Below are 12,413 nucleotides of genomic sequence, written 5' to 3'. Positions count from 1 at the left end.
TTCCCAGACCAAAAAAGAAAAGAAAAGAAAAAAAAGAAAAGAAAAAAAGAAAAGAATTATGCTCTAATAAAATACATGTATTAAATGATTTTTAAAATTTTTCATTTCCATTTCCCTATGGTCTACTGTTAATCTTTGTTTATATACTTATTAGGCATCTCTGAAATTATTTTCCAACTTAAGGTATAACTTAAATTTCTTTTATTTATTTATTGGGGCTGAGAATAGATATCTTACACTAAGAAACCATTATTCTGTTGAGCTATAGCCCATCCCTGAGATACCAATTCACACATAGCCACAACTGTGAATAATTCTGTACAGCTGATATTCTGAATGCCCGTGAAACAACCACCACAATCAAGGTAAATGAAAGGCATTGTCATCTCCCACAAGAGTTTCAATGGGAATTTTTTTAAAGAGTTCCTCAGACCTTGCTTCTTGCCCCCACACAACTACTGATGGATTTTCTTTCATGGATTAGTTTGTATTGTCTAGAGTTATAAAGAAGTATGTATTTCAAGAAGTATCATACACCGTGATGTTTTATGTATGAATTGAGGCCCATCTATGTTGTTGCCTTTACTAGTAATTTATTCCTTTTTATTGCCCTATAGTACTCTACTGGGTGGCTAACCTACCCTTTGTTTACCCATGTACCAGTGCTGGACATTGGATTGCTTCCAGTTTGGGGTTATTATTATCAACAAAATTTACCACGAACATGTACATGCAGATCTTTACGTGGATACATGTTTTTATTTCTCTTGGATAAATACTCAGCAGTCAATTTAATGAGTCATAGAGTAAACATAAGCTTAACTGCTTCCTGCTCTCCTGCTCCTTCCCTCATGCTGCTGCATGTAGGGAGGAGGACCAACTGTCCACGATCTCAGGCAGGTGTTAGTAAGGCAGCTGATTAGAGAACTAATGGGTCTCGAAGTGTGCAAACTCTGGTGTTATACTTATCTGTCATGTCTATAGCATAGTATGTCAAGGATGGAACTAGGAATTGGATTATGACAGATACATACTTATCTAAACGATGTTTAATCTTACCAAGGTCTAAAAACAGCATTATCAGCAATTTCTATTAGCATCTCAAGCTTTGAATGACCTCGTTGAGATAGATCTAACAGCAGCCGGCTGGCGAGTGTCTCCTGTTTCTCTCCATGGCTGTGCCTGCATGGGAAGATGTAATCTGCCTGGTGAGCAGCACCTCGTTAGTGAGGAGCACTGGCTGCAGAGCAGGGGTCACCTATTTCAATTAACGAGTGACGATTTTGCCTCATCCTGTGGGACGTTAAAAAGGCAGTGCTAGCCAGTAGACTGAAACTGGGAGGTACTGCAGAGGTACACTTTCTCAGACTTTTCTGAAATCAGTGGGAGAGTAAATATTAATAAAATTGCATAGCCCGTTTCTTGAAAACATTCTAACGGACTCACTAATGTTTTAAGTATTAGTGTAAATGAAAATTGCAGGTAGCAGAATTAAAATTAAACTAATTAAGAGCGAAGACACATTAAATACACTAATTACTAACATAACAGCACTTTTAATATTTTAGTTAATTAGACATAAATAAATAAATTTTTGCAAAGACTCCAAGAGAATGTTACCACCAAAAAACTGAACAAACCAAAAAACAAAACAAAAACCCAAAATTAACAAAACAAAAACCCAAAAGACAAACAAGAAGAAACAAAATAAAACAACAACAACACAACATGTGTCACCTAACCAACAGAATAAAGGACAGAGGAGGCTGGTAGTGACAGGCACTTACTTAGTATGTGTGACTTGTGTAAAGTCCTAGTAAAGGTTTAGATTCCAGTTACACACAAACATAGGCATACAGGACAGTAAAGTCCACATATGAAAAACCCAGAAGATGAGGCTCGAGTCAAGGCTCACCAGTTAAGGGCACACACCTCCCACGCGAAGACTTTAGTTGACTTCCCATCACCCAAGTCAGGCAGCTCACGGACCTCCGTGACTGCAGCCCAGTGGATCCACCATCCTATGTTAGCCTCTACTGGTACCCAAACCCATGTGCACATTCACCTACTTTAAAATAATAACAATTAATTTTTAAATAAAAAGAAATGCTATTAGGGTCAAGACAGCAGAGAAAGAGCAAATAAACAAAAAAATCATGTGCAATATTAAAACAAAACAAAAACAAACAGCAGAAAAAAAAAAAAACCAAAGCTCTCTGCGTATAAATGTGAATTTGTAACTCATGCATGAAACAATGTTTTTATTCATTCTAGGGAATCAGAGAGGAAAATATTTGTGTGATTAGTTTTCGTTAGCACACACACACACACACACACACACACACACACACACACACACTCAATGCCAGTGAAATGTTATGGCAACATTGTGAGCTGTTCTTTGTTACTGATAAACGTATGCCTGCCTAAGGATGTGGAGAAGATCTGAGGACCTGTGACATAGTTTGCCCTGAGATGTGGAGCATACTCTAGAGCAACAGTCTATCTGTAGCAGTTCCCCAACTGCCGCATTCCTGTGCTCAAGCACAGAAAAAGAAAATGCACAAAATCCCCAAGCCTTGACATCTGCCACTGCAATCTCCCAGGAAGACACATAATCCTGCCCACTGGGAGGCTGGCCTGTACGCTGAAGGATGACCTCACTTCCACTCCAACAAAACATTGCAGAGATGCCTCAGCAACAGACAAGACCAGAAACTAAACAAAACCCTGAAGGCTCAGGAAGCTGCTAAGAATCAAAAGACTGCCAAGGCCCTGTCCACACTTACGTAAGCAGTATCAGTTGCTAAGGAGAAGAGATGTTCCAATCAGTTGGGCTACCTGCAGGTTGTGCAGGAAGCTTCAAGGAAAAAATTCCACTCAACCCTGGCTTAGTAGACATATGAGTCTATTCAGGTTACTTACAGGAAGAGAGGCGAGTGGTTACTTACAGAAACAGGGTTGACTCAAAGAAATCTGTACAGTACAAAACCCCAGCCCATGATGACTCATGAGAAATGGAACCTTGCTGAGGTCCCTTTGAGTGTCGGGGTGGAAGACAATAAAGAAGTGCAGGAATTCTAGAGAGAGTGCGGCATGAAGGAGGTAATGGTCGATTGCCATCCATTGGACGAAACAGCACTGACTTTATGGACAAGTTTGGAAGGAGTTAATTCACTGGGGATGGCTGGACTGATGCAGGGGTTTAGTGCATCTGCTGCATCCCATGAGGTAGGAGGTAGGTGAGGCGTTGGCAGTTCTGAGATATTTAGATCAATGTTTAAATTGTAGTAGTGGTTCTCAGCCTTCCTAATGCTGGGGCGTTTTAGTCCAGTTCCTCATGTTGTGGTGACCCACAACTATAAAATTATTTTGTTGCTACTTCATAACTATCATTTCACTACTGTTATGAATCATAATGTAAATATCTGATATACAACCCCCCTCAAAAAAGGTGTTGCAGCCCACAGATTGAGATCCAGTGTTGCATAGTAACCAAGCAGGGACAAGGAAAGGTAAAGCAGACAGATCTGTCTAGGTCACTCGAAGAAGACAAATGTGGCAGATCCGTGTTGAGTGGACTTCCTTGGGAAGAGCTTAACAGAAACCCAGCTGCTATGAGAGAGAGCTTCTGCAAGGCTAGAAAGCCTGAGCAACAACAATACCCAGAAGATATATGTCAAGAGTGGCCAACCCACAGTCTATAGGCCTCATGGGGTCCAGGACAGCTATGAATGCAGCCCAGCATAAAATTGCAAACTTACTTAAAGCAAGACTTGGTTTTTATGATTTTTAAAGTTATGCGACTGTTGTGGCTTTTCAGCTGAACTCTATGGATTACAATGTTGTACCAGGATGTCAGGAGAGATAAATGTCTGTATATTCTTGCTATTTGTGTAGTGTTTGTGTAACTGTGAGGTGGGGCTTGCACTGTGCTATCTGCCAAGCACCAAAAGCCAAGCTGATGCCGTCAGACATGCGATGTGGGTGACATGGCAAATTAAATAGTGATCACAAGTAGTTAAAATTACCGTTGTAAACAAAAGTCATTCAGTGTTATTCAGAAGACAAGTGAGGATTCGTATTTGCTCGTTAAGAGATTTACCACGCTCTGCCCGTTCTTCATGCACTGCCATGCTTTACAGTCAGCATTCACTTTGCACTGGCTTGGCAGGTGAAATCTGAAAGGGCCCAAGCTTTGCTATCTATTTCCCATCAATTCATTTTCATGATAAGGATAAATAGAGGTCTTTTCTATTAATACTATTGTTGTTGTTGTTTTAGTCCGCACATGGCTTCTACAAGAGAAGACCTTCAAAAAAAGAAAAAAGAACTATGTATGAAAGACTGTTTAGTGAAAAATAACCGTTGTCTACACTTTTGTCAAGAAACAGAAAAAGCCTCTGCTTAATTTACAGGGAATTTGTGAGTATTTTCGACGACTCTGATTTGAAAAGGCATTATTTGAAAATATGTGCAGCCAAATTCACTGACCAGCAAGGCTGTACCAGACAGAGAAAACAGAGGAACCGAAAACATGTCTCTGTCTCAACAATAATTTACTTTTTAAGAAGTTACAGATCAGACATATTTTATTATAAAAGCTGATCAGGTGGTTGCATAATTAATGATGAAAATCAAAATCATTTACTGTTAGTTTTCAAAGGCAGATTTGATCACGTCTCTTTACTAATATATGTCCTGTCTTCTCAGAGATGAAGTATCTCACTTCATGGTCACCTTGTCCATGTTCTTGCTTTTTAGAAGTACCTGTATCTGTAAGTAACTCTCAAGAGAGAGTCAATGAGAATTTTAAGGATTTCCATCGGAATAGATGCTAATGCATTAGTCTCTCAACTCTAGTTTACTATGTTTTAAAATAAAATATTTGTTTACTTATTATAATGCATATGTATGTGTGCCCCAATGTATTTGTGTATGTTACATGCCTACAGCTATCCTCAGAGGCCAGAGGACATCGGATTCTCTGGCTGGAGTTATAGGTGGTTGTAAGCCATTTGATGTGAGTTCTGGGAGCCGAACCTGGGTCTTCTGTAAAAGCAATGAGTATGCTTAACCACTGAGCCATCTCACAAGGGCACATTCCACTAGTTTTATGTTCCCTGCCCCCTTTTCACATTTATCATATAAATTTTTTTTAAATTAACAAAATTTTATTACATACATATGTTCCTTTTCTTTATTGGTTAGCACAGAAGGAAATTTATGCCTGGTAATATAAACTCAATCAAAAGCTCATGGCTGTGAGGCCATAGGTCCTTGGTGGAATCTACCACTGCTGTCTTCTAAGTGAATATGTTGTTAAACTGCCTTCTAAATATTTTTGTTTCTACCCATAGACTAGGGCTGTTATCAGCCTTGGTCAAAGAAGTAGGAATAGCTTGCCAAAGTGCTAAGAATGAGTGCCTCTTCAATGCACAGTGTAAACAGGACATGTAAGTCACCTCCTCCAAGGCTCATGAAAGAGGGAGTAGAAAGAACGAACAAGGCAGAGGATGAGAGGAATGCAATGGAATGCTATCTTTTGGGCCTGGCATGGCTATTGCACTCATGGACTTAGAGCAACTGTGTTTACTGGCACTAGACTTGCACAAGACTGAGCTGGTCAACAGGTCAACATTCCATCATGGACAGAGGAGGAGGTCATAAGGACCCACCCATAGGTGGGGAACTATGGTGGAATGGAGCCTGGATCTTCTGTGAAAGATCCAGAGGGAGGGAAAGTCATTTATCTTTGGTGGTGCTGCCATTGATAAGTTGCCCAAGCTACAGTAATTAACTTCTAACCCATGATCATGCGAGAAAACACTTAGAATCAGTGGAGGAAGAAACGAGAACAGAGAACAAAAATAAAAATAGGATGGAAACTGTTGAGAAGAAGGTTTAAGCGGGTGATAGAAGGGGTGAGAGACAGTAATGGAGAGAGACAGAGAGGACACAGAGAGAATGTGTGTATGACTATGTATGTAAATTAGCAAAATTTATTATCTACATGTGTGGAAATGTCAAGGAATAAAATTAATAAATGAATAAGCAATGAAAATAAAAGGAAACTTTTGGAAATATAAAAGGGCTTCAGAGGAAGATAGATGAAGATGAGGACAGTGGAGGTAAATATGACCATACATGTAAACTTTTCAAAGAATTAGGTATGTTAAAACAACAACAAAATGATGAGGGAAGAGGAAAGTAACTGGAAAATTGGTCTGGAACACTTGAAGTTTGAATAAATAATGAAGGCATTATTTAAGATAATTTCTACAGTGTATTCTTAGTTAGTAAAAAATTAAAGCCCTGGGAATGACAAGAAAGATACTAGTTAAACTGACTAGATTTCTGTGTGTTTGTGAGTATGTGTGCATTTGAGCACTCATCTGTTGCACCCATGTGTGTGCACAGGTGCTCTGGTACACATGGTGTGCATGCAGAGATCAGAGGCTGAGTCTTACATGTCTTTCTCAATCCTCCATTTATTTTTGAGACAAGGCCTCTCACTGAAATAGGATCTTTTTTTAAATAATTTTTAATTTTTATATTAATCACAGGTTATTTACTTTGTATCCCAGCTGTAGTCCCCTCCCTCATTCCTTCCCAATCCCACCCTCCCTCCCTCATCTCCTCTCTGTCCCTTTCTAAGTTCTCTGGTAGGGGAGGTCCTCCTCCCCTTACATATAACCCTAGTTTATCAGGTCTCGTCAGGACTGGTTGTACTGTCCTTCTCTGTGGCCTAGCAAGGCTACTCCTCCCTTGAGGGGTTGGGGGAGGTCAAAGAGCCAGCCCCTGAGAACCATCCCTGTTCCCCTTAATAGTTAAACCCACTTGGATGCTGAGCTGCCAGGGGCTAGGTCTGAGCAGGGTTTATAGCTTATATCCATGCATGGTCCTTGGTTGGAGAGTCAATTTCAGAAATGACCCTTTGCCTAGATATATTTGGTCCTTGTGGTACTCCAGTCCTCTCCAGGTCTTACTAACTCGGCCTTCTTTCATATGATTCCCTGCACTCTGCCCAAGGTTTGGTTATGAGTCTCAGCATCTGCTTTGATATACTGCTAGGTAAAGCCTTTCAGAGGTATGGTAGGCTCCTGCCCTGTTTCTTGTTTTCTCCTACTTCCAATGCCCATCCCATTTATCTTTCTAAGTGAGAATTGATCATCTTACCCTGGAACCTCTTATTGTTTAGCTTCTTTAGGTGTATAGATTTTAGTATGTTTATCCTATCTTATAGGTCTAGTACCCACTTATAAGTTAGTATGTACCATGTGTGTCTTTCTGCTCCTGGGAAACCTCACTCAGGATGATCTTTTCTAGATCCCACCATTTGACTTTAAATTTCATGATTTCCTTGTTTTAATTGCTAAGTAGTATTCCATTGTGTAAATGTACCAAAGTTTCTGTATCCATTCAAGCTTCTGGCTATTATGAATAGAGCTTCTGTGAACATGGCTGAGCAAATGTCCTTGTTGTGTACTTGAACATATTCTGGATATATGCCTAGGAGTGGTATAGCTGGGTCTTGAAGAAGCGCTATTTCTAAATATCTGAGAAAGCACCAGATTCATTTCCAAAGTGGTTGTACAAGTTTACATTCCCACCAGTAGTGGAGGAGGGTTCCCATTTCTCCACAACCTCTCTGGCATGTGTTGTCACTTGAGTTTTTTATCTTAGCCATTCTGATGGATGTAAGGTGAAATCTCAGGGTCTTTTTGATTTGTATCTCCCTGATGGCTAAGGACATTGAACATTTCCTCAGGTGTTTCTCCGCCATTCTATATTCCTCTACAGAGAGTTCTCTGTTTAGCTCCATACCCCATTTTTAATTGGATTGCTTGATTTGCTGTTTTTTAACTTCTTTAGTTCTTTATATATTCTGGATATTAGCCCTCTGTCAGATATAGGGTTGGAGAAGATCCTTTCCCAGTCTGTAGGTTGTCATTTTGTTCTGATAACAGTGTCTTTTGCTTTACAGAAGCTTTTTAGTTTCATGAGGTCCCATTTATTGATAGTTGATCTTAGAGCCTGTGCTGTTGGTGTTTTGTTCAGGAAGTTGTCTCCTGTGCCAATGAGTTCTAGGCTCTTCCCTATTTTGTAAACTAAGATCTTACAAGTTCCCAGAATCTATATTCTCAACTGTTCCCTAATCCCCAACACTAGTGTTGCAGGCACACCTCAATTTTCTGTGGACACCAGCTATCCAAACTCAGGTCTCCATTCCCTTGCAGGGAGCACTCTACCCTGTTAGCCCACCCCAACCTAAACCAAATCTATTTCAATGACGTGTGATTTACTACAAGAGGCAACAGAAATATATATTTTTGTATAAGTGTTTTTGTATTAACTTTCCTGTAAGTTAGAAATTTATTCCTCAGTGTTTTCTTTTTAAATAATTTTATTAATGAATGCTTTGAGTAAGGTGTTAGACCAAATACTCAGTCCCAGCTTTACTACAGTTTGTTGGCTACTGTAATTAAATACTTTTTTCTTAGGGTGTGTAAAGAAGTTACTCAAACATATGCCTTACACATACACATAAATGTATGTGGGTATATTTGTATGCATATATAAGCATCATATATGCAATGATAGGCTTACTGATAGGTAGGTAGTTAGCTAAGTAGGTAGGTAGATAGATAGATGACAGGTAGATAGATCAATTGGTAGCTAGTTAGCTAGTCAGGTAACTAGATGGATAGAGGGGAGAAGATTTATTCTGTGAATTGGCCTCCATGACATGAAGGCTGAGGAATACGAAGGCAGGTTATGTATCAGTAACATTTCTCATTGCTGTGACCACAATGCTGACAAATACATCTTACGGAAGGAAAGGTTTATTTTGGTTCACAGTTTGAAGGATATACTCCATGATGGTGGGAAGGCACAATGGTGGGAGTATGAGGCAGCTGGTTATATTGCATCCACAGTGAGGAATAGAATGAGATGAATACCGGTGCTTATGTTTGCCCATTAAAAAACACAAACAAACAAACAAAATAATTCTGCGCTTTTTAGCCTGTCAATGACACAACACCATCCAGTTCATGTTTCATCTTCCTTCATCAGTTACACTTATTTAGAAGCACCCACACATACATGACCAGAGGTGTCTCCTCTGAGCAGTTATTCTGGATCCAGTCAAGTTGACAGTGCTTAACCATCATAGGCTATCAGCCACCTAGAGCCCCTAGCATGTAGTATGTTCTAGTCCAGGGGCACCAGAACCAGAAAACTAATTGTGTAGCTCTCACCCCTGCACTAAAAAGCCTGAATACCCAAGGACCACTGAAAAACTGGACAGTTCAGAGTAAGAGAGTGTTCCAGCTCGGTCGTTAAATTTTTCATGTTTTCTTTTCATCCACAGGGCCCCAGCTGGTTGGATAATGGCAACCCACATTGAAACCCACTGATTCATGTAAATCTGTACCAGAAGTAGCATCATAAGCATACTCCCCCAAATAATTCTTTACCCAGTTTCTAAGTATTCCTTAGTTTAGTCAACTTGATATTTAAAAGTAAATGCCATGTAAGGTGACGCTGTCCTTTGACTATCCAGGTCACTCCAGTGACACAAGTGAATGGCGAGTTTGTTGTGGTAGTACTTGAATACTGTTACCAAAAAAGGATTGTTGGATATAAATCAGTTCATGAAATCTCAGTTCATTGGGAATGGTGTTTAGGGCTTACAGTGGCAAAAAGGGGAAGATAGTCTTAAGAGTTGATCAAGTTACTTTATATCTGTCAAAGATTGTTTCTATGCAGACTTGTCTTTTCAGCTGTTGAAAACAACTGTCTTGCTCAGCTTGAAAATATAACACATTTCCAGGTGGTGATGGTGCATGCTTTTAATTTCAGCACTAAGGAGGCAGAGGCAGGAAGATCTCTCTGAGTTTGAGGCCAGGCTGGTCTACAGAGAAAGTTTTAGACACCCAGGGCTACACAGAGAAATCCTGTGTTGAAAAACCAACACACACACACACACACACACACACACACACACACACACACATTTCTATCATGAAAATGAATCTTAAGTCCTGAGTTAGAAGGCCATTACAAAATAATATGATTTGCCTCAAACAGCAAACATCAGAATATAATACAAATTTGTTGTCAATAATTCATCTTCATGAAATCAAGGAAGTTTAAGAATGCAGTAATTCATTGCATATATAGAAATGCCATATAAATAAATGTCTATAGATAACACTCATGTCACCATAATCTTAAACCTAGAGACTGTCTACAGTTGCCTGACTCATCAGCTATGGATATTCCCAAGACTCTTTCCTCTGTCAGAAATTCTTCCTACTTCTCTTCCTTGTTTCTTCTTTTGATGAATATCATGAATTGGCTATATGCAAAACACTGCTGCTGACATTAAATGATGAACTTATTCTAAAGCCCTTCCCTTCTGATGGGTTATAGATCACTGGGAAAGCAAAAGAGAAATCAAACTGTAAAAGCATATCAGCATCCATGACTAATAGATCCATGACTAATGGACCAATGACTTATGGAGATCAGAGTGTATGCACGTATTTCAAGGGGCCAGAATTCACTAAATAGAATACAGTGTTAGCAAAGTTCAGGATGGCGGTAGAGACCATGAAGACGAGTAGAACAAAGAAGCCAAAGGGATCCCAAGTTATGGTTACTAACTGGTTCCTTGAACCTAGACATGCATAATTGGCATAAATTGAGATAAATCTAGAAATCAAGGGTTAAGCCATGTTTTGCTGGAAAGTGTTGATGATGTTAAAAACTTGGAGATTTACATTATAATAGTGGGATAATATAGTCACAGTAGAATTTTGAAGAGATGTCTTCAAAACAATGTGAGGAATGTATCAGAAGTCCCAAGAGTGGAAGCAGATAGAACAATTAGGAGTGGCGCTGGGTGCTGAGACCTGATAAGCTAGGGTCAGGTGGAAAGGGAGGAGGACCTCCCCTATCAGTGGACTTGGAGAGGGGCATGGGAGGAGAAAAGGGAGGGAGGGTGAGGTTGGGAGGGAATGAAGAAGGAGGCTACAGCTGGGATACAAAGTAGAAAAATTGTAATAATATAAAAAATAAAAATTTTAATTAAAAATAGAGTGGCCCCAGGAAAAATTGTTTTTAATAATTTCTCCAAATAAGATGGTATCTAGAGAGAGGTTGACATGGGCAGAGCCCAGTCCCCTTAGACATTAAAAATGATAGGTTTACAGATAAAATGTGAGGGAGTTAGAAATAAGGATTCCCACCATCCCTTGCTTAACTCAAGGAGTAGATATGTTCATCTTTTAGTACTGAGACAACCAAGAAAAAGTCAGGGCCTAAGATGTGGCTCAGTGTTTTCAATACTTGAGGGCCTAGGTTTCATCTTTAGTACCATTGTCAAACAAAAACATGCTGGTGATGACTATTTCACTTTGTGAGGTTTAAACTTTGACACATTTAAGTAGTAATGCCAAATAGGCAGTTGGAAAATCAAATATTATACCCAGAGATGTAATATTGTAGTATAGGGTTGGGACATAACATCTTAAAGTCCCAATTGTCAACAATATCTAAAGCCATGGAAATTAGTGAGTTTATCAAGAGATAGTAGGAGAGAGAATGAGAGAGCAATAGAAGAGAAAGCAACAGGGAGGCATGAAAATATTGGAGGCCCCAGACAAGGAAATCTTACATTAATATTAAAAAAAAAAACTTTTATTACTGAGGCGCAGGATGATGAGGTGGCAAGGAAATGAGAACGGAACAGTCACATGGGGAAGAGGAAGACTTGCAGAAAGTGAGTCCAGGGAGGCCAAGGATAAACAGTGATTCACAAAGGAGGAAATGGTCAGAGAGCCAAATGCTACTGGGATGTGAGGCAAGATAAAGACCAAATGTCACTCATTGGACCCGAAGATGCCAAAGTCATTGATGACCTTAGTGAGAACTGTTTGGGAAAGTTTGGGGGTGGAAACTAGATTTCAGTGGGCTAAGGAGTGACTCAGATCCTGTTTGTATGGGACTCTTGCCTTTTGATTCTGCCTTTTTATGATTCTTTGTCTGCCTTTTGAACCTGCTCTATTTGTCTTGAGTCTCAGACACTTGATTCAGCCCCAATGAGCAAGGCTTTTCTCCTATCTTAATTAGACCCTTTAGATCTCAAGTCTTATTTCTGGACAATGTAGAGTTCCAGATAATGCATGAGTTATTCCTCAAATGAAGATAATTGATGTTTTACTCATCAAAGCAATGCAACACAGACCTCAGGCTTGCAGCAGCTTTTACCACTAATTGCATAAAATTGGAAACTTTCTTAACTTTAGCATCTTCATCCATGCAGTGAGTACTGATCATAACTTTTTTGCCATTTTATTTTGAGGATTAATGTTTGTTATACATTATAACCTTCAATAAATGAT

The sequence above is a fragment of the Meriones unguiculatus genome, chromosome 12, assembly GCF_030254825.1.
Source record: "Meriones unguiculatus strain TT.TT164.6M chromosome 12, Bangor_MerUng_6.1, whole genome shotgun sequence".
NCBI lineage: Eukaryota > Metazoa > Chordata > Mammalia > Rodentia > Muridae > Meriones > Meriones unguiculatus.
The sequence above is the reverse complement of the archived record's forward strand: the minus strand, read 5'-3'. Positions refer to the sequence as shown.